Source organism: Myotis brandtii, unplaced genomic scaffold, assembly GCF_000412655.1.
Source record: "Myotis brandtii unplaced genomic scaffold, ASM41265v1 scaffold1043, whole genome shotgun sequence".
Taxonomy (NCBI): Eukaryota; Metazoa; Chordata; class Mammalia; order Chiroptera; family Vespertilionidae; genus Myotis; species Myotis brandtii.
Window position 1 is genome coordinate 901,172 of NW_005353510.1, and position 22,907 is coordinate 924,078.

A 22,907-nucleotide genomic window follows, 5' to 3' on the forward strand; every position below is an offset into this window, starting at 1 on the left:
AGAGAGAGAGAGAGAGAGAAAGACAGCCTTAAATTTGTTGTTCCACTTATTTATGCATTCATTGGTTGCCTCCTAGATGTACCCTGACTGGAAATGGAACTCTCCACCTTTGCATATTGGGATGACGCTCTAATCAACTGAGTCACCTGTCCAGGGCCTGGACCATGTTACTTTATGAATGCTTTTGTACTTGTTTTTATATCTTTGACCTAAGAATTTGATTGAAAATTCAGAGAAATCAGTGTTTCATGCATTTTTGTGTCACCTAACATAAATATTAATATTTTAAGCATGTAATGTCATACATGAAGAGTTTAACATTTGAGAGTGAGTAGAAGAGGATAGAGAAATCTCCTTTGAATTGATATAGCATTATTATTCATCGGCTCAGAGGGTCTACAAGTATATCCATCTCCTTTGTTAACAGAGTTGCTGTTACTGATAACTGCAAGTGAGCAGTTGTTCAAGTAGGACTTTGTTAGGTGGTTGTACGTTAGCAAAAAAAGATAATAACTTTGACTGATGATAGACTAGTGATTATAAGCCTTAATTTTCTTGAGCTGAACCAAGATGCTCAGCACAGTTCAAAAATAAGATTTTATATCAGATAGATGTCTTCTGTTACTGGTATTGGATAACAGTCTTCAATTATAACCAAAGGCAGTACCTAAAAATAAAAACACCTGAGATAAGCTTTGCTTTTCAAGGAGTAGTTGTAGTAATGAATTAATATTCATATTAATTAATCAATAATAATAAAAATGACAGCACTTAACATTTACTGAGGGCTTGCTATATGATGGGCATGCTCCTAAATCCCTTAATACGTATTTTCTCATATAATCCTTATATAAAATAAGCAATATTATTGTTTCCATTTTACACATCAGAAAACTGAAAATTAGGGTGAAGAGTTTGATGTTTGACCCCAAATCTGTTTAACTCCAGGCTCTATGTGCTGTAGAGAGCCTGAAGATCTGGTGCCCAGTCTAGGCTAATATACTTGGTAGTAAGAGGGCTATCCCAGGGCAGGTTGATTGGGTGGTAGTGACAAGAAAGTGAATTTCCTTGACCACTGCTGAGGAGGAGAAGGATAACGCACACAGTACGTTAGTTCAGAGTGCCCATATTTGGAGAGAATTTTCTCTAACTTTGAATGTTTTATTCTTCCTACAGAAAATAGGTTGATTTTGTTTCCTTTGCTTGATGATTAAGAGGATAGTCTCATTGCCATTTAAAAGAAGAGTTTTACATGAACCATCAGATAAATTGTGAAGCAAGTAATAAACAAGGTGCTCAAGTTTCCTCCCACCTCCACTTCTCCCCCCCCCCCCCCCGGGTTTAAAAAGTAATTTAGAATATTTTATTGTAGGGTTCCTTAAATATCTGAATTCCCCTAAGTTCCTTTGTGTTTGTTTACAGTTAATGTGTTAAGAGCCATTGACATTTGAAGATCATCAGAAGTGAAGATAAAACATCTCAAAAATTATAATGTAAGTGAATCGGAAAATGAAAATAAAAAATGGACAAAAATTAATATTGCCAACAATATTTCTGGAATCCATATATTATCCTACATGAAATTTATGCATATAAATAAACAGTAACTACAAACTTTAGTTCCAGTTACAAGTCCCAGTTCTTAAAATTCTGTATTCTACCTGGTGAAAACTATGACTGAGTTTTAGTCATTGGTAATTTTTCATTAGAATTCTTTGGCTTCCATGTAGTGTTTTTTTTCCTTTTCCTCCTTAGTACTTTGCAGTTTGACAAGGGCTCATGCTATATTTAAAATTGTGTGCAAAAAAAAAAAATTGTGTATAGAGACTGAAATCTTTGCTTTCTAGCTGCTGATGTTATGTTTTACCCAATTTTAATTTTACTACAGTTTTGTATGTTTCTTAGCCAAAAATATGACCAGTTAGTTAGCTGGCCTCCTCCCTTCCTTCCCTTCTTTCTCTATCCCCTCCCTTCCTCCCTCCTTCCCTTCTTCCTCTCTATAAATATTTGTTTAGCATCTATTGTGTTCTGCACAGTATGCTAGATCCAGAATTCCTAAGACCTTGGCACTGAAACAAATTATGTCATCTTTTTATACAGTTAGGGACATAGGAGATTCTTTACTGTGTCTAGGACTTGTAATGTCCTTAGTGTGGCTGAGGCTCTTCTGCTTATTTCAATCACCTGTGGTGCTTGGTGAGCATTGAGCTTCCTAGATTCCAGCCCAGACATTCTGAATCACTGGGAGTGGGCCCCCAAATTTTCACTTAAAGTTTTTAGTAGGCGTATTCTAGTCCACCTCTGTAAGTTTGTTGATGAGGGAACAGACCTAGAGAAATCTAATAACCTACCCTACGGCACAATAAGTGTTAGAAGGCCAGGAAAGATTGGTATTGTTTCCTCCAAAGTCACAGAGCTATTTAGTGCTATTTAGTGATCTCCTGACTTCCAGTTCTAGACTTCGCTGTCACTTAGTGATTTTTGTTGGGTCTGACAGCTTCACTGTGTATATATGAAATCATAACATCTATCATTGTTCCTAAAAAAATAACTAAAAGCACATATTGATTATGTACATGAGATACATGGACTCTTTCTTCATCTTTAGTCAGTTATGCTACTGATTTTGATTTTGAAATCATTGGGTGGAAAAAAACCGTGGTAGTCTAGGTAGAGGAAAAATACTTGTTCTTTTTTTCCCCATTGCACTATCCCTACTTTTTTTTTTTTTTAAATATATTTTTATTGAGTTCAGACAGGAAGGGAGAGGGAGAGATAGAAACATCTATGATGAGAGAGAATCATTGATCAGTTGCCTCCTGCACACCCCACACAGGGGATCAAGCCTGCAACCTGGGCATGTGCCCTGACCAGGAATTGAACTGGGACTTTTTGGTTCATAGATCGATGCTCAGCCACTGAGCCACGCTGGATGGACTCTATCTCTACTTTTGACCTTTATATTTTATACTTTTGAAAAAGAGGGGTCTGAATTCATTTTTGAATGATGGTAGTAACTAGCATAGTGCTTTGCAAATAGGTGCTTGGTAAATTGTAGTATGAATAGTATGTAGTTTGAACATAGGTAGTATGAAAGAACTTTGTTTTTTTTTCCCTTTGGATTCTATGAAATACTATTAGGAGTAGTTTTATTTGCTTGGTACAGAATCTGATGCTTTATATACCGAGCCAGAGATCTTAAATGATTGAAGTTATTTTATATTTTTATTACTACATTGTTGTGGTTGATATTTCACAGTATCTGAGGGACTGAAATATTCTAAAGTATTTTCTGAACTATAAGTGTGAATAAATTTTGGTGTGTGTATTTTGTATTTTATTTTGCATAGCATATTAATAGTTAGAGACTTGCCTAAGCGTGGAAGTTTTATGAATTTTTAAAATACACTTGAGAAAAAGCAGAATAACATTGTATTTCTATGATGACGTGTGAAATGCTTTGAAAACTGTAGTGTCACACAAATATAATGTATTATGATTACTGCTATGATGATAATATGTCCACTGAGTTTCCTTGTGATTTAATTGAAAATGTTTACTATTGTTTAATGTAAAATAAGAAAAAAAATACATATGCTTGTCACTTGGCTTGTTCTTTTATCAGATTTTACTGAGTCTCCTTTAAGCACATGGTACTAGAGTAGATACTTCATAGATCACCTGAAGTTCTTTCACTGTGCTAATCTAATCCAGATTGTCACTTAATATACTGTAATTATACAAAACTAGAAGCCCGTTGCACGAAGATTCGCGCAATAGGCCTTCCTTCCCCTGGCTGCTGGCACCGGTTTTCCTCCAGCACCTGGGACCCAGGCCTTTGGTCCGGCCCCAGAAGAGAAGCCAAGCCTCGAGGCTAGGCTTTTCCCCTCCGGCCGCAGCGAGGCTCGGCTTCTCCGCTGCAAACCAAGCCTCTTCAGTCTTCACTCCCGCCGGAGCCTTCAGTCTTCGCTCCGTGCCTGCATATGCAAATTAACCGCCATCTTTGTTGGGTTAATTTGCATAGTCACTTTGATTGGCTCCTGGGCATAGTGGAGTGACACCAGTTTGCATGTTTCTCTTTTATTAGTGTAGATGCCCAGGATGATACTTCTATTTTAGAAGAGTTTTGTCAGCAATTTTCTAAGAAAAAAGTGATTAATGAATGAATAACTGAATGTTAAGTATTATCAGTGTAATCAAAGTAGCTAATAGTAATGTTAACACATTTTGGTTTGATTTTTATAGTTACAAAGCTGTTTAACCTCTTTCACCTCAGTTATTTCTATAACAGTCTTGTGAGGTAGGACTTCATTTGACAGATGGGTAAATGAAGCTCAGGGGAGTGACACGATTGTCCAGTGTCCCCTGCTTGAAAAGATGGAACTGAAATTTTGACTCTTAAATGCCATCTTGTTTCCACTGTGCAGCATAAATCATAACATGGAATGTCTTGGGGTATATGTTTTGCTATTTTAAAGAAATTCTAGATATTGGAAAACTTATGACAGGTTCATCTTGTCCAGCCAGCCTAATTATTTGGTGTGTACTTCTCTTGAGAAGTCTGACTCATTTTGCTACTCAAAAAATACTTAAAAGAGATGCAAATATCTTTTGGATAACAGACTCATTCTTAGTGTGGCTACCATTGAATGCTGCCTAAAATTATTTGAGTGTTTAAATGTTTAAAAGAGCAGGTCTTTAGAAGTATACTGAACTATATAAACTCAGAAAATATACTATGTGATATGATATAGCACAGTGTAGTGAAAAGTCTTGGGTTTTTAGTTCTGGTTTTACTTCTTAACTCTGACTCTGGATTAGTCACTTGATTTCGCTGACCCTGATTCCCTTATCTGGAAAAGGCGTTTTAAAATGATTGTCTTATCTTTATAGAATTACTAGAGGCCCAGTGCATGAAATTCGTGCATGGGTAGGGTCCCTAGTGGCTGCCGGCTGCCAGCCTGGGCCTCCCTTCCCAAGGTTGGCAAGATGGCCTTGCCCCCTGGTCGAACTCCCAGTCAAGGGGACAATTTACATATTAGGCTTTTATTATATAGGATTATTAGACCCAAACATAATGATTGCTTAAAATAATTTAAAAAGTTAACAGCTATGTAGTGTGTACCATGTAGTTGGCACTGGTTTAAGTATTTTACATATATTAATTGTTATAACAATCCTGTGAGGTATAAGAATTATTGGTATCCCACTTTATAGATGAGGAAACTCAAGCACAGAGAGGTTAAGTAACTTCCTCAAGGTCACACAGGTGATTGAACTAGAATTTAGTACCAGGCAGTCTAACCCCAGAATTGGTAATATGTATGGAAGATAATGTGTGTGAGAGCATTTTTGCCGTTTTAAAAAGCCATGCTAATATTAAGTATTAATACTTTAAAATGATATTTAAAAAGGTATTTTCTTCATCTTTATACAGATAGCGAGAAAAGACAAAAATAAGCGAGAAGATAGTATCTTTTTTATGATTTGTACTAACTAATCTGGTAAATAGGGAACAGTACTCAAAATTATGGAGGGATAAATCACTGAATGATGCCAATACTTTGCATTTTAACTTAACCTTTCCAGACTTGAAAGAGAAAGAGACATTAAATGCTCTTCTTTTCCTATTGAATTTTTTAACTTAGTTTCTGCAAACAAAACAAAATACCTGTTACCTGTGCTAACGTAGTGTGCTTGGAGCTCTAATGATCTGACTGGTCTTCAGTTTAGTATGACATTTTCTCAGTTAAACTAGTATGTAAGTAACTTTCCCCTCTAGGCTACTTATGAATCCAAATGAGTTTTCATTTTTGCTCTAGTCTGTTTGTCAGAGATTTTTGAAGAAGTTCTGAGAAGCTCTTTTAAGAGAGTGCTGAGGGTGTTGAGATTGATTGGTGCTGGAACCCAAGGTCCCTCCTTCTCTCCAGTTCTTATTGGATCCCCTATGGACACATAAATTTTGGCTAGCATACTTGGCTTTTGCCTGTTTTATTTATTTGTATTTCCAGATGCGATCTTTGGAGAAGCAATACTCTGCAGAAAAAAAGATGTATGTACACCATCTTTTATACAACCTGGTTTTTCAGACTTGCTGCTGGATTACCAAATAATACACACCCTGACTTTCAGTTCAGGAAGTATAGTCGATAGACCTTAAAATAAAATAATACAAATTAAACTGTATCCAAGGTCACATGTACCTTAAAACCTTGGGGTTTTCTAAACTAAATGCCAACAGGCACCAGCTGTCCCAGAGCTCAAATCCCCTTTGTTTCTCTGAAGAATACAAAATGTAGTCTCTGATCTTTGTCAATCAGATGCCATTATGATAAGATCATTTATGCCATCTCTTTTATACTATAGATTGGTTAAATTAAAAAGTGCAGGGTTCTGGGGTAGCATTTTAAAAATAATTATGAGCTACAAATAATTTTGTTTTGGGGGGTTATTTTTCTATTTTGGGGGCTGCAAATAGTCTGACAATGAGTCTTTTGTGTCCCAAATTCTTTATACACACTAAAGGCCTTTTATTATTTTTTAAATAAAATGTTCTGCAGAATGACTAATAGAATATGAACAGTGCTTGTGACACTGTAGTCCATTGTGTAAGTGTTGAGAGTAAAATTTGCATTCCTAGAAAAGGTTTTTCACAGTCAGGATACAGAACGCATTCTTTAATGTCCTTCGGCAAATGTGCTATGTGTGTGCTCAGGACATTACTACGGAGTATACTTTCCATGGAATACTGATGAAAAATGAAATGGGAGTGAAGCGGTTTAAATAAGGCAAGTGGTCTAGACCTTATTGTAATGACTGTGGTCAGTAATGACTGTAAATTAGAGAAATGCAGCCTCTCCCAAGTCCTCTGGAGGCATTTGTTTACTACAATATGAAATGCATGTGACTTATTTCCAGATTGTTTTGAATTAAAATTAGTATGAATTGTTTATCTGTATTTCTCTTTTTCAGAAATACTTTTTTACTTTCACTAGAAATGTTTTTACTGGGTTTTGAAATATGTCAGGAGAAGAGGAATATCAAAACATTTATGACTATTTATTACTGTGGAATACCTCCAAGTGTTAATGGGACCGACAATAAAGTAATGATGATTCCACTAACCATCTGACAAACCAGCGGAACCAGAGAGAGCCCATGCTTTGATAATGGTTACATTGAAAAATACTGGTGATAGAACTGCTTTTGGGATTGAAGCTTTGGGCCAGCCTTCTGCTTGAACATATCAAAAGTTACATAGGATGTGTGTATGTATGTGCATGAGAGTATATGTGTAATATATTTTTAAAAATTTTGCTCCTGATTTTTGTACTTTGTATTAGTGATTCATCTATTAACTAAAACTTCTTTAAAATTAAAAATGTTGTACATTCAGTTATCTTAGTCAAAGGAGGACAATTTACAGTGCAGATTTCAGTGAGAAGTACTTTTAGGGCAAGTGCTTTCTTTCTTCATTTAAATTTAATTAGTGGATTCCTTAATGGGAGACCTTTATTTCTGATTTCATCCTTTTTTCCCTTCTAAAGAGGCTACTCTTGTATTTCCCCAATGCTATTTGAACACTTTCTACCAGCTAAGCATTTAGCACTAATTATTTTCTATAAATCATGCTTTTTGATCCTTATTACAGTCTTATAAGGTTTTGTTCATTATATTTTATAAGAAAGAATTTAGAGAGATTAAGTAACTTGTCTGAATTATTATTTACTAACTGGTGAAACCAAGTCTCTGATGCTAAAGCTTATGTTTTCAGCCACTGACCAGTTCTGAGCTTTGTGTTCTCTTCTTGGTTTCTGTTGCATCCTTTGTATCCTTCATTCCTACACTCCACTGTTATGAGGTACCTCACATACTCAGCACCTTCATTAGACTGTAAGTCCCTGAAGAAAATGAATCCATTTTAACTCTATCCCCAGTACATAATACATTGATGATATTAGTAAATGTCTGTAGAAGAGTAAGAAAAAGGAGATTTAGGAAGTTCCTGCTTCCCAAATGGAAGGGGAGGGTGGGAAGAACTGGAGGGAAGGTGCCAAAGAGGCCTTTAGTTGGTGATAGAGGTTCTTAGTCTCCATCCTTTCAAGGCAGCTGAGGGGTGCCATGAGGCATATTTGGAGATGACAAGGGAACCCCTGCTATCTGGAAACAAATTTCTCTGCCTTTGCAGCTTTAACAGGGATGCTTGTAAATTCAGTGGTATTGAGGCAAGAAGTAATCTGTAGTCGGTTCCCAAATTCATTTATTAAGACATAACTTTCTTAATTTGCAAGTGTTTAGCTTGAATAATTCTCAGGAATAAGCATAACCAAAAAAAAAAAAAAACACCCAAAACTGAAACAAAATAAATAGAAAAGTAGAGAGTACTTTATCTTATTAAATGATACTATTTTGAAAAGCATATAGAGCCATTTCTATCCCCTTACCAATTATTTTTTTGTGTAACTGTTCACCTGAATACTACACTTTAAAATAATAGAACTTTTGAGACCAAAAGGGTGGAACATTGCTCTTAGGAATAGTGAGCAGAGGAAAAAGACATTCTGTTATAATAACAGCAGGCCAGTAAATGAGTGGGAATGACTAAGAGATGATGGGATTTGTGTTTTGATCTTGTGGTGGAAAGAAAACTGTGTGACTCTGGCTGAGATAATGGCAGGGCTATTGAAAAACAGATTATGACTAGTGCTGGCCTTTCTTATTGTCAACCTAAGTTGTGTTCTTTCATATGTAAGTATGTATATGTATATTCATTTGGTTCTTTTGTGGAACCAGAAGTTAACATTTAAATAATATGGACTTGATTTTTTAAATAGGAATAAAGAAAGTAATATAGTTTAGGGTGAAATGAGGAGTTGGTTAAAGAAAGGGGAATTCTAGTGAGAGTGACTTCCCACTTACAGGGGCCATGGCTCTGCAAATTTAGATAAATGCATTTGTGATTGTAAATTGTTCGCATGCTCATATGCTTTAATTGCTCTTCCTAAGGGTTGATAATAAAAATTTAGTACATTAGACTATAATTGCAGTTTTACTCTGAAAGGTATTTTGAGCCTCTTGGAAAAAGGAGTCTACATATGAATAAGTATAAATATAAAGAATAATTTACATTATTAAGAGTATCCCACAGTGCTAATTATATTTTGATAAATTTTTTTGCTTTTGAGAAAATATCCTCTCTGTAACAACTCCATTAATTTTTAAAATGTGTTTATAATTTTTTGACATAGCACACTCAACTAAAACAAATAAAAATATTAATGCTCTTGAAGGCAGAAATTATGTTTTACCTACCCTTGAGGAATTATTATTGTTTTTGTTTCAAAGCACACTTAACTCTCCATTCTTATTAATTACTTTCAGGTTATCCAGGGCCTGGGAATTTTCTGTGTATTTATGGCTGAGCTCAGTGATGGCGAACCTATGACACGCGTGTCAGAGGTGACACGCGAACTCATTTTTTTGGTTGATTTTTCTTTGTTAAATGGCATTTAAATATATAAAATATCAAAAATATAAATCTTTGTTTTACTATGGTTGCAAATATCAAAAAATTTCTATATGTGACACGGCACCAGAGTTAAGTTAGGGTTTTTCAAAATGCTGACACGCCGAGCTCAAAAGGTTCGCCATCACTGACTTAGCTATTTGAACCTTGTCAGTGTTTTTTTGTTTTGTTTGTGTGTGTGTGTGTGTTTGTGTATGTGTGTACTTTCGATAAAGTATTTAAAGGAACAGAAGGGAATCACGATTATAATTTTATTTTTTTAATAACAACTCTGATTAAAGGTTTGGGCAGAGAAGTGCCCACACTAAGTAAAAATGAGAACAAAATGTCATGATGCTGCAGCTGTGCTAGGACCTTTCTGTGAGGAAAATTTCTGTGCCAAACCTAAGAAATGATGTTGAAGGACAAATCTTTGATTCATATTTTCAAATGGGACAATAGTTTGTTTGTGTGAGAGGGAAAAGTTGGGGGCATTTTGATTCAAGATAAAAGGGATGTTAAAACTTTTAAAAGCTAGTGAAAGATCAGACAGAGGCCGAAAACCAGGACTACAGGCTTTATTAGAGGAGAAGGACCTGCCGGGCTGTCTGGCAAGGGGAGGACAGCAGCAGGTGCAGAGGTGGGCACGCCTTTTGAGGGGCGGAATGGGAAGGGGTGGGGGCTTAGTGTACTCGGCGCACACTGATTGGTGGCTTACGGTATGGTCCATATAGGAACAAGGGCTTAGGGTACTTGGCAGGTGTGGATTGGTGGTCCAATGTATAGTCCATATAAGGTACATGGTTAGTCACTCAGGTATTTCCCGGCTGCAGGTTACGTCATACTTCGCCCACCAGTTGGGGGAAGGAGGATCTATCAGCTAGTTTAGCAGATATTTCCAATATTTAGAACTATAGCTCTTCAATTCATTTGTAATACTGGAATTTTATGTCTGTGCTCTGAATCATACAGTCTTAGCTTTGAACTTCAAGACCATCTTGTATAGCAGTTTCATCCCTCAGGTCTTCCTTATGACTTGAATATCATCATGGAATTGAATTCATTGAATGTCATTGATGTCATCATTCACAAAGCCAACACTTCCTGCTCCATTTTGGATACTATTCATGATAAAAGGCCTTGGATACAGAAGATGACCCTTTTTGTAGCCTGCCAATTAGAAGGAATATGGATAATAGAGAATGATTGCTTAGTTTGGAATCATAGCTGTGTTTTCAATTAAGCATATGCTGCGAAGTTTTTATTTTTGGTGGCTGAGGGCAGAGATTTAGGGGATGTGGCATTTAGTGATTAAAGCAGATACTATGGAAAGGCAATCATTTAATAGAGTAATACTACAGTTTTAAAAATTTGTTTGAAATCTCTTTGTGAAACTTATGAAACTAAGAACCATTTAAAAATGTATTTGGAACATGAAACTGAATGTTTATATGTCATTGTTTCATTTTTGTGGCCAAATTTTATCCAATTTGGCTTTTGTCAAAAAATAAGTGACGTGACTTTGTGACTTTTCCACAAGTCACTTTTTTTTTGTAATGATGGATTTGATAATCTCAAATATTTCTTTATTTAATGTTTTTCTCTATAAGTCAGTTATCCCTTTAAATTATTTTAGTGAAAATAGACCTGGCCTCTATATTTTATGAATATGTTGTAAATGCTAATCTCTAAAGAGTTCTGATTTTTATTTGGGAAGCTTTGTTGGTAAATAAACATTTATTGAGTTTTTTCTTTTTATCAAACTAGAACACGCAGATTTGCTTGAAAACATTAACAAAGAACCAATAAGAAATAGCTGTGAATTAAATACTAATGTGCTGAGGGGGACATCTATCCAGGGTCAACCAGGAGGAAGGATGTGAATCTGGAAAGTCTTCCTGAGGCGGTGCCTTGTTCCTTAGATAGCTCCATACATATTTGTTTTTTGCTTTAAACTTAAGTCATTTTAACAGTAACTTCCATTTTCCACATTTATTACATTGTTGATTGCAGGATGCTGGCTCCTTCCCCTTCCTGCCCTCTGGATTTTTTGTAAACAGTGGTATTTATATATAAAAGAATCTTAGAGTTTAAACAGCATTTTCACTTGATTTTTATAACTACCCAATGAAATAAGGAGAGCCATTGTTTTTATCCTTACTTTACAATATGAAATTGAAGCTCTGAGAGGCTATATCTTACTTTCCATGACTTATGAGACATAGTTTTCTTTCTCTTCTCCTACCTTAAACTTACATGTCCTGGTTGCAGTGGGAGAGTAGTTTATCTATGTTTTAGGATTTGCCAAAGTGTCCCTTGCATCATTGTGAAGATAAATTTTAGTATGGCTACATTTAATAGTGTCCCTATTAAATGCTTAACTTTTTGGTCAGCATTTACCATGAAAATGGACAGGGTCTGTTTTTCTAACAATCCTATATAATAAAACCCTAATATGCAAATCGACTGAATGGTAGAACAACCCGTCAGTATGATGCACACTGACCACCAGGGGGCAGACGCTCAATGCAGGAGCTGCCCCCAGCCCGCAGGACTTTACCTGTGGGGAGTGAGGCTGGCGAGCGGGTGGCACCAGGCCAGCCAAGGCGTGTGCGAGCAGGGGGCCCTGATTGCCCCGCTGGTCGCCCCACAGATTGGCCCTGATCACTGGCCAGGCCTAGGGACCCTACCTGTGCACCAATTTCGTGCACCAGGTCTCTAGTGATTTAATAATTAGAATTGGTTGCTAGAGGGGAGATACAAAATTTCCTTTTCTAGAGATTATTTTGTTTACTTGTCTTGTTTTAAATAAACTGTATTAACTTTTCTCTGGCAGAGATTATCTGATTATGGATGATTTACCGCCTTCTTTAAGGATCAGATTGTTAGAGTTGTTTACATTGTTTTGGTGTTTCTGTTTGTCAGGTAATACATTAACCTCATTATTTTATTTTTATAAGTATATGAACTGTTCCTGGTATATAGTAAGCACTCAGTAAGTATTAACAAAGTGGAGGAGTCAGAATATAGTAAAATCAAAAAATATGTCAGATAATACATATTCTAAGAAAAATAAAGGAGGAAGGGAATAGATAATGAGTGGGTGGGTTTGGTGCTGCTTCCTTATAATCTATAATAATAATCTATAATAATAAAAGCGTAATATGCTAGTTAGACCAGACGTCCTTCCAGATGACCTTCCAGACAAAGCCAGGGCTGCAAGGGAAGCCCGGGTCCCGGGTGACTGCTGGTGGCTGTAGGGAACCCGGGGTCCGGGTGCCAGAGGGAAACTGGTGCCGGCAGCCAGGGGAAGGAAGGCCTACTTTTGCACGAATTTTGTGCATCGGGCCTCTAGTTTTAAATAAAAGGACCAGGGAAGATCACATCAAGAAGGCAACATTTCAGCAAAAAAGCTGAACGAAGTGAAAAAAAATTGGGAATATTTGTGAGAAGAGAATTCTAGATAGAGATGACCAATGATATAAAATTCTTTAAGTGGGAACTTGTCTGGTGTGTTTAGGAAGAGCAGGAGTCCTGTGAGGTGCAAGGGCACAGGAGGGAAGATAGGAGAAGATGAGATCAGGGAGATAAGGGTGGGGGCAGATCATGAAAGGCCTTTTAGGCGATTTTAAGGACTTTGTTTTTATTCTGAGTGAGATGGGAAGATAGTGGCAGTTTTTTTTTTTTTTGCAGAGGAGTGACTGTATCAGCTGTTTCAAAAGGATCACTCTGGTTGCTGTGTTAACAGACTGGGATGCAGAAGCTTGGAGACTGGTTATAGACAATTGGAATCATCAGGAGGGAGATGATAGTGGTGGCTGAAGAGGCAGAGAGAAATGATTGGATACTGGACATGTTTTGTAGGTGCAGCCAACCTTATTTCCTGTCTAAACATGTCATGTAATAAGAAGCTCCCAAGATGACTCTAAAGTTTTTGGCTGAAGAAAGTTTAGGATAGAATTACCACTTACTAAGGTATAGAGCTGGTTTCCAGAAGAAGAGCAGGAGTTTGGTATTAGACATCCAGAATAGGTGTTAAATAAGTTATTGGAATCTGAAATTCCAGAGAGAAGTGTGGGATAGCATTATAAATTTTGGTTTATCAAGTTAAGGATGTTCAAGCTATAAGCCTGGATGAGATTATTAAGCAAGGGGAAGTGTACACAATGAAGATAAGAGGTTCAAGGACTGAGCGTTAAGGGGTGTTCCAGTGTTACGATATAAGAAGGTAAGAAGCAATCATTACAGGAGACTTGAGAGAGAGTGTCTAGTGACTAGTGAGGTAGCCATAAGTGTTTTGGAATCCCAGGGTAGAAAGTGTTTCAAAGAGGAAGGATCAACCATGTCAAATGCTACTTATAGACGAGGACTAAGTGTTGACAATGGAGTATAGCAAAGTGGAGGTTCTTGATGACCTTTAAAAAAACATTTTTGCTGGCCTGATGGAAGTGGGTTCAAGAGAAAGTGAGATGTGAGGAATTGGAAGCAGTGAACATAAACATCTCTTTCAACACTTGCTGTAAATAAGCTCAGAGAAATGAAGTGGTAGTTGGAGGGGTTGAGAGAAATAATAGCATGTTTCTATATTGGTTTGAATGATTGAGTAGAGAGGGAAAATTTTGAACCAGAGGGAAGAACTGATAGAGTTTCTTGTGTAGGTGAGAGAAGATGAAGTTTAGTGGAGAGCTGGCTTGAGATGGGAGTATGTACAATTTCTCCCTAGTAAGAGAAAGGAAGGCAGAGTACATATGCATAAGTGTACATAACTTGTGATCGGGGGAACTTGTGGAAGGTCTTGATTCCTTCTGTATTTTTTAGTGAAATAGTAACAGATTATTAAAATTCAGGATGGAGAGGGTAAGGAAAGAAAAAAAAATCTGAAATAGTAGTCTAGAAGAATGAGGATATATGGATGAGGAAAATGTGGTGTGATTGCTGGGCAGTATTAGAGGCCTAGTTGAGGTAAGTGATCATCAATTCAAAGTAAATCCAGGGCAGATGGGTGTATTTTTTTCTCGAGACTATTCAACTGTATGGATGCAGGTCTGGAGTAGGCAGAGAGTTGGCTTTGACTAGCATTTCGGTGTTGCCAGGTAAGTACCATGAAGCAAGCAAGAGCAAGGGATTTACTGTAATGACAGGCCATGGAATTTCATAAGTTGGGGAAAGAGAGAAGTGAGGACATGAAATAGAGTCAATGAAAGATAGTAGGAACAATGGAGGTCTTCATATGATTGAACAATTGAAGATGTTGGCTGGTGTACTAGAGAGAATGAGCTGGTGGTTTGAAATTTAAATTAAGGAGGGCTTACAGTTAATTGGTAATGCCAGTGTTAAGGGGATGATCATGATCTGAGATACAGTGGAGGACAAGGTCATTGGAGCAGAGGAGGTCAAGGAGCTGAGAGGCGAGGTGTTAGATGCTAATTTATATGAATACTGAAATCATTAAGAGTTATGGCAATTGTATAAATATTAGAAAGAATGATGGTGAGGCTGAAGTTAATTCTTCAAAGAATCAGGGAGAGTGACGTAGATTGGTAGATAACTTCAACAAGGAGGAGGGATAGTGTGTAGAATACTTTGATGACATGAGATGAAGAGATTGAATACTTGGGGTCTTTAGACAGAGAAAGGAAGAATAGTCTGAAAAGTAGTAATGAGGAAAAAGACCCAATTTCCAGACCCAGTGGTTGGAGAGTGGTATATGAGAAAAAATGAGGGCTTATTTTCCCATTTGAAAGAGCTATAGAGAGAGCAGTGTCCTTGGGAAAACCAGGCTTTAGTTAGAGTAAAAGGTAAAGAGACCATTTAAGAAAGAGAGAGAAAGTAGAGGGACTTTTGCTAAAGATTGACTTTAAAATCCAGAAGCACAGGAATTGGGGGAGGGAGATGGTTACTTGAAGATGGGATCAGAAGAGGGAATTAGAGTCTGGTAGTTCTCATCTCTTATGGGAACTGCTGAAAACAGAGATAAAGGGTATAATGAAGTTAGTCCTTATAGTTTTTAGAATGGCATGTGGTGAGGCTGTAAGTGTTGAGTGGTAGGTAAGGGTGAGGTTCTGTAAGGCCCACTCACAATTCTGGGATCTCCTCTTCACTTCACCAATGGTATTGGGGCGGCTGAAGGAGAAATGGAGGGACATTCATACTCCAGAGATTTGGATTTCTGATGCCCTTTCTTAACTTCTACTAATGGAAGCTGGACACTGGGGGAATGAATGGCCTTATTTGGAACACAAGGAGCTGAATAAATGACCAATTATGAAGTAGATTTTATCATCTCCATTTTACACATGAAGAAACAGACTCAGAGATGTAGAGCATCCCGCCCAACGTCTCATGACTACTGAGTAGTGGAGTAAGGAAGTGAACTGGTCTTAAACTAGTCAGGGAACAGTAACATTCTATGAGATAAATTGTCATTTACTTTGAGATCCTACGGTAACACTTGGATTCATGCTGAATTCTACATGTGGGATTTAATTAACAATTCAGTTTTTCATATAGAATGTTTCTTGTGTTTTTTGTCCAAAAACTTTAAAAAAATTATGGGAAACAGTCCTAAATGCACTGCTTTCTGCTGGCCTGTTCTTAACCCACTTCTAAATCCAGTTTAGCTTTATCTTCTGAGGGAGCATTCCCTGATTATTCTTAACTGAACTTCGTCTTCATACAGTGAGCATGTGTGATAGAAGTATGTGGGAGGAGTGTGTGTGTGCTCACGCACATGCACTCATTTTATCTCCCCAGTTAGATAATAAGCACCCTGAGGGTATTTCTCCTTTTGGTTCTGTACTCCTGTCAGAAGCAATGTGATATAATCAAAAGGGGACCTTCTTCTATAGCTGGTTCTGCCACTAATTTGATATTATATTTGAAACCATTCATTTCACTTTTCTGGGCTGTACTTTATTTGTAAATGAGGGAGGTTTCACTATCACGATCTCCGAGGTCCTTGAAAGTTATAATCTACTAGAGGCTCCGTGCATGAGCACAGGTAGGGTCCCCAGGCCTGGCTGGTGATCAGGGCCGATCGGGGCCTTCCGGCTGCAGGCCACGGGCCTTTCTTCCCTGGGGCCTTCCTTCGTTCAGTGCCGCCCCCTGGTGGTCAGCACATGTCATAGCGGGCGGTTGAACTCCCAAGGGGACAATTTGCATATTAGCCTTTTATTATATAGGATAATTTACTAGCTGGCTAGCAGAATAATTGGTTAACTAATGCCTATATTTGCATTTGAAAGGGACAATTTAAAAAATATTATTTGGTGTAATTCTAGTTACTTATCATACAGCTTAATGACATTGTAAGATGTGGGCTGTAGCCAAGCAGGATCAGAGAGAAATAGGGCCGGAGAGAGGTGAGTCAGATGGTACTAGCAGCAAGTATTTGGGACCAAGAACACTAAATATATGTTTGAAAATGGTCTGTTCTGAGGTGATAACTGAAGCTTTGAGAATCCATGATATTTCTGAGAGAGATTGAGTACAGAGAACAGAACCAAGGTCAGAACTTTTAAGAGAATCTATATTTAGAGAGCAGCTGGAAGAAAAGAACCTAGAGAAGTCGAGAGAATATTAAACAAAGCTAGTACATTTTAATGACAATGGAAGTTTAGAGAGAAAATCCCAACAGGGAGGCAGTGACAGTAATGTCACATATTGCAGAGAAGAAGTTAAGGAAGACAAGCACTGAGCGAAACGACCCTGGAGGTCATTAATGACATCCAGAAAGTAGTATCAATAGAGTAGTTGAAGGTTGAATTCAATGTGCTATTAATGTTTCTGACAAATCATTGTTGAGTTCCTCCTAAATGTCCAGTGTTGTGTAAAGTGGATGTCTATGTGTATACAAACACACACCCAGAGGAGACTGGATGGGACAGGATAGAGAGCATAGAAGGAAGGACTGCCCTTGAACCCGAGAAGGGTCATGCTGTCATCTAAGACAGGGAGAAAGAGAGGGAAGCCAGAAGTTGAAGACGACCATGCCTCATTGCCTCAATTTTTAAATTCAAATTAGATTATTGTTTCTAAAACATTATATAGAGTGTTGACATAATCATTGGTTTGACATATCTATTTAATAAATCCATTGGATTTTTCTCTTATTTAGCATTACATAATATTGGCTACCTATTTTGAAACATTCTTCTTGGCTTTCACAATGTTTCTCTTGATTCTCCCCTCTTTCTATTTTTTCTTCACACCTACCTCCAGTCTTTATTTTATGAAAATGAATGTAGTTCTGTTCACTAATTCTCACATCTCTTCTTGCTTTATATGCTGTTCCTGGGCTACATGATTCAGTCTCATGGATTTAGCTATCACTTAGCTATAATCTCTCCAGGGAGTGCCCAAACTGGACAAGTTTCATATTTCCACTTACATGATGAACACATCCACTTGGATATTTTGCAAGAAGCTCAAATTCAACATTAAAATCTATTGTTTATTCTACATATCTATTCAAACTCTTCTTTATTTCTTATATCATTATGTGATCTATTCCAATAGTCTAAGTAATCTAATTCAGTAGCCTGTTAACTAATATATCTTCCTCTAGAATCCCCTACTCCCCCAATTGATACTTCATAACTCTAGCAGCATATATGACACTTCTGTTCAGAAATGTTTGATGGCTTCCTGTTGCCTACAGAATACAATCTTATCATGGTTTATTTATAGAACACAGCTCAACCTTTCTTGCTTTCAACCTGCCATGATTCACAAAGGCCAGTCACATTGGTTTCCCCAAATTTTTTACTTATGCTGTTCTGTCTAGAATATTTTTACTCTTCCACTCTACCACCAAATCTTACTAACAGGCCAATGTCCATCAAAACTGACACATCTTTTCATGTATCTCAGTCATATCCAATCTTTTCCTCCTCTATCTTCCCACAGTATTTTTTAAACAACTCTTAAACAGTCAGATTCGTAGACAGTTAAATAGGAGTCTGCCTCTCCCATGAGACATCATTTGGGAACGCATCTAATGTTGCTGTATCACATGTATCTTCACAGTGCCACTCATCCAAAATAGAGTAATTAGTAAATCAACATTGCCTGAATGAATGAATGAATGAATGAATGAACAAATGCATGGTCAGGTAAAATCTAAAATGCTTTGGCCTACTAGTGTATATATGGTGTGCTGCACATTTCCCCGTGGATGTCTTGATACCAGCTCAGACTTAAGAATTCCAAGGTAGAATTCATCCCTCTTCAAACTACCTTCTTTTCTTTTCTTTTTAAAATATATTTTTATTGATTTTGGAGAGGAAGGGGGAGGGAGAGAGAGATAGAAACATCAGTGATGATAGAGAATCGTTGATTGGCTGCCTCCTGCATGCCCCACACTGGAGATACAGCCTGCAGCCAGGCGTATGTCCTGATCGGGAATCAAACCTTCCCATGACCTCCTGGTTCATATTTTGATACTCAACCACTGAGGCACACCGGCTGGGCACCTACTTTTCTTTTTTTGCTCTCTAATTTGGCACACTGGTTTCTTCATCAACAAGATTGGGGTCATATTTTGTCCCTTTTCTCTCCCTTTCTCATCATGTCAAGTCAGTTGCCAAGTTCTGTTGATTTTATCTCTACAGTGTCTCTTGTATCCACTCCTATTTAATTTTTACTGCTAGTTTGGGTCTTTAGTACCTCTGACTTGAGGAGGTCTCCTAATAGTCTACTAGCAGATTTCCTGCTATTATCATTCATTCTTTGGCCTATTAAAATAATCTTCCTAAGGCACAGAAACTTTCAGTAGCTTCTCACTGTTTTAAGAACTGCCCACCAGTTTTTTAGGACCTGCCTCAGTTTAATCAAAACCTACCTTTTCAGGTTTATCTCTGTGTGTTTTAAGTAACCTATATTTCAACCAAAGTGGTCTGCCTCTTAAAATAGCTTTTAACATGCCCTGAATTTTCCACTTCCCCTTCTCCCCCTTGCTATTCATTTGCTTAGTGAAATGGTTGAGAAGGTGTTAAAACGTTTACTATATTCTGGCTAACCTCAAATGCTGTCTCTTTCTTAAGCCCCTAAATTAAAGCTGTATATGAGCTTTTCAGGTTCCAAACTTCCAGGTGTTTTATTTCTCATTCATATTTCATGTTCTACACTGTGTTGTGCTTTTAGTGCACTTGAATTTAGTACCTTGGAATGAAGGCTCATTAGAGGCAGCAACCCCATGTTAAATATTTATCTCTGTTTCTCTAGGAGTTCCTAGAACAGTTGTATCTTGCATACAGTGGGTACTCAGGAGTATTGGTTAAACTGAGATATGGGATAACCAAAAGAATATGCTAGTGAAGGGAGTTGAGAATTTATAGTATCAGAACAGAGAAAAGACCATTATTTTTTATAATCAGGTCATTAATAATTATAGAAAGAGCCATTTTAGGGGTTTGATAAAGGCAAAAGCTAGATTGCAAAGGATTAAGGAGTGAGTGGGCACTGAGAAAATGGAGCCAGTGAGGATAGACAGTTTGTGGTAATGTGGAAGGTGGCTAAACTCTGAAGAAATGGAATATGGTCTGCAGATTTGGAAAGACTTGTGAAAGAAAACCACAAGTCTCTTTGTGTAGTGTTTGAAAGAAAAATGAGTGTGCTGTCGGAAATGCAAGTGCCAAGTTTATTCCCAAGTCATGTGTTTTCATTTTTCACCTTGGCAGCAGAAAAGTACTCCACATGAGCCAGGCCACTAAAGCTAATTATGGGTTCCAGTGTACTGAGGTCACAAGGTTAGAGTAAGTGTGCAAATCACAGCGTCAGAAGTCTTGTAAGCATAACCCTGTTGGGTGCTGGCAAGGGTGATGTTCCGAGTCAATGGAGTTTATATTCCTCTGTTCCAGTTCATTCTGATGAAATTATTTAGGGAGGAGAGTTACTGAGACAAGTATATATAGATATTTAGGGGCTCTATCCCTTTTATTATGACAGGTATATTTTGAAATGTAAGACATTTAAAATAAACCATTACATAGCTAAATTAGAATATTTTTGAAATGTATTTTAAAAGATAATTATAGTTTCTGCTAAAATCACTTAATATGAGAACAGTAGAAATATTTAAAGAAACATGGCTTACATTTCTTGATAGGATGCCATAGCAGGGGTGTTGTATATATTTATACAGTGATAGCCCAGAGCGCCTGAAATAAGTGTAGCTATTGGATTTAATTTTCCTGTGACTCTGTTGTACATAAGCTTCTCTTACAGACTTTATTGTAAAAAATACACTATCGGAATATTTCTATTTAGTCTATGAGTCTTAACTTCATATTCAAGACTAAGTCTGTGATTAATTAGAAAATACAGTGTGAGGCAAAATAGGTTTACAGTTGTGAGTATGCAGAACAGAGTTTATTCTTGTATTATTATTTGTCATATTATTTTGCATAGAACTAGAAATCTACTTTTGCCCCACCCTGTATATATAGACACAAACACATATACATTTATTTTTTGGCAATTTAATTTTTCAATATTTATCTAGATATTGTATGACCATTACAAATTATAGAATAGTAATTTCAGAAGCCCTAGATTACATTAGAATTAAAAGGGATCATTTGGGCCAGGGTTCTTAATCTTAAAGTCCCTGATGTTATAAGCAATTCATAGAATAGGTTTCATGAGAGTCTTAAGAAGGTATATAATCACCAAAAAACTAACCACTAAAGTAGTCTAGTCATTACTTTTCACAGATAATGAAACTGGAATGAGGAATGGGAATTAAGTCACATGGCCAAGGATACTGCTGTTAGCTTCATAGGACTAAAAACCTGGTTTTTCAATTCCCAACTACTACTTTAATCGTCCCAGTGGAAATAACAGATTCCTACCAGTTTTGTAACGATTATTTGTCATTCACTTAAGACATAGTATCTAAAGAAATATTTTCCCCAGTGTGATAAAAAGTTTTAAAATGGAAATGGGACCCTATATGTGGTATATAAAATAATATATACACAATAACTCATGAAAGAAAAATGAGATTTTATCTTCCCTTACCCTTGTTTTACCCCTTCCCTTGTTTTTCATTTTGTATTGGATGTTCTGATCATTGCCTCTGATGAATTTGATTAGAATAACCCAATCTTTTGATCATTCTTTCACTCATTAATTAATTCAACAAATATTTCTTGAGTGTGCTCTGCCAGGCACCATGCTAGGTCCTAGGAATAGAATGGTGAGCACAATTGACATGTTTCCTTGGTAAAGTTTGTATTCTTCAGGGACATAGATATTAATCAAACATTTACAAAGAAATGTAAGAACAGAGGAAAGAATGAGAAGCACACAGTGCTTTGAGAACAACTGCTAGGAGCACTGGTCTGGGACATTGGGTCAGATTTCAGTTGAGGAAATGGTGTTCAAATGAGAACTTAAGTCAGAAAGGAGTTTGGTAGACCCATGCTCCCTGCAGAGGAGCCAGCTTATTTAAGGATTTCAAAGAAGGATGGTGTGGTTTGACTCAGGAGAGCAAGGGGGGGCGGGGGGAGAGAGAGAAATTCATGCATTGGTAGGGTCCCTAGCAGCTGCCAGCTGCCAGCCAGGGCCTCCCTCTCTTTCCCCAGCCTGCCCCACCCTCTGTTCAAACTCCTGGAAGAACTCCTGGTCGAAGGGACAATTTGCATACTACGCTTTTATTATATAGGTTGCTCATTCATATCGAATTTCCCCATATGTCTAAAAAAAAATCTCTTCGTAGATGATTTTTTTGAATAAGGATTCAGTCATATATCATATATATATCATATATATATATATATGATATATATATGATATATATATATATATCCCACATTCAAAGGCTGTTAAATCACATTGTTTACTCATATCCCAGAAAAAAATCACTTCTACTGTCATGGTAAACAACCTGCTTCCCTATTTATAATGGTCTGGCCCTCTAGCAACTTTAGCATGAAATTATAGCTAATTTGCCTACAAATGTTTACTTTTCATGTCATTGCATATCTGCAGATTTTTCCTTTAGAAGGTCCAGCATTCTGGATTGATTCTTTGTGGTTTATTTTATTGTTCTTGTATACTTGTGCTATCCAGTACATTAGCACATGTATGTGGCTTTTGAGCACTTGAAATATGGCTATCTAAACTGAGATATGCTATAAGTGTAAAATTCATACCAGATAGTACGAAATAAAGAATAAAAAATATCGGTATATTTTTTCATTAATAACTTTTTATATTGACATGTTAGAAGGATAGAGAAAGGTTATTATTGATGACAACAAAATAGTTTTCCATTGGGACTGTCCTGTTGTTTTTTTAAACTTTATAGAACTTGCAAGCCTTTTTTTTTAAATTTATTTTTTATTAAATCTTTATTGTTCAGATTATTACAGTTGTTCCTCTTTTTTCCTACTCAGAA

The 22,907-nt window shown here is 36.9% G+C and overlaps 1 protein-coding gene across 3 annotated transcripts in view; it reads left to right on the plus strand.

The window, feature by feature from the left end:
- The first annotated feature begins 1,179 nt into the window (after positions 1 to 1,179).
- Positions 1,180 to 22,907, plus strand: part of MTMR2 (myotubularin related protein 2) — an 84,166-nt gene continuing 62,438 nt past the window's right edge. For 2 of the 3 annotated variants that reach the window (XM_014538574.1, XM_014538579.1), the window contains exons 1-2: positions 1,180 to 1,292; positions 1,423 to 1,493. The gene's annotated coding sequence lies outside the window, so the exon portion shown is untranslated. Of the gene's footprint in view, positions 1,293 to 1,422; positions 1,494 to 12,546; positions 12,552 to 16,015; positions 16,019 to 22,907 lie in introns of those variants that run through there. The other variant, XM_014538585.1, reaches the window with a different exon arrangement.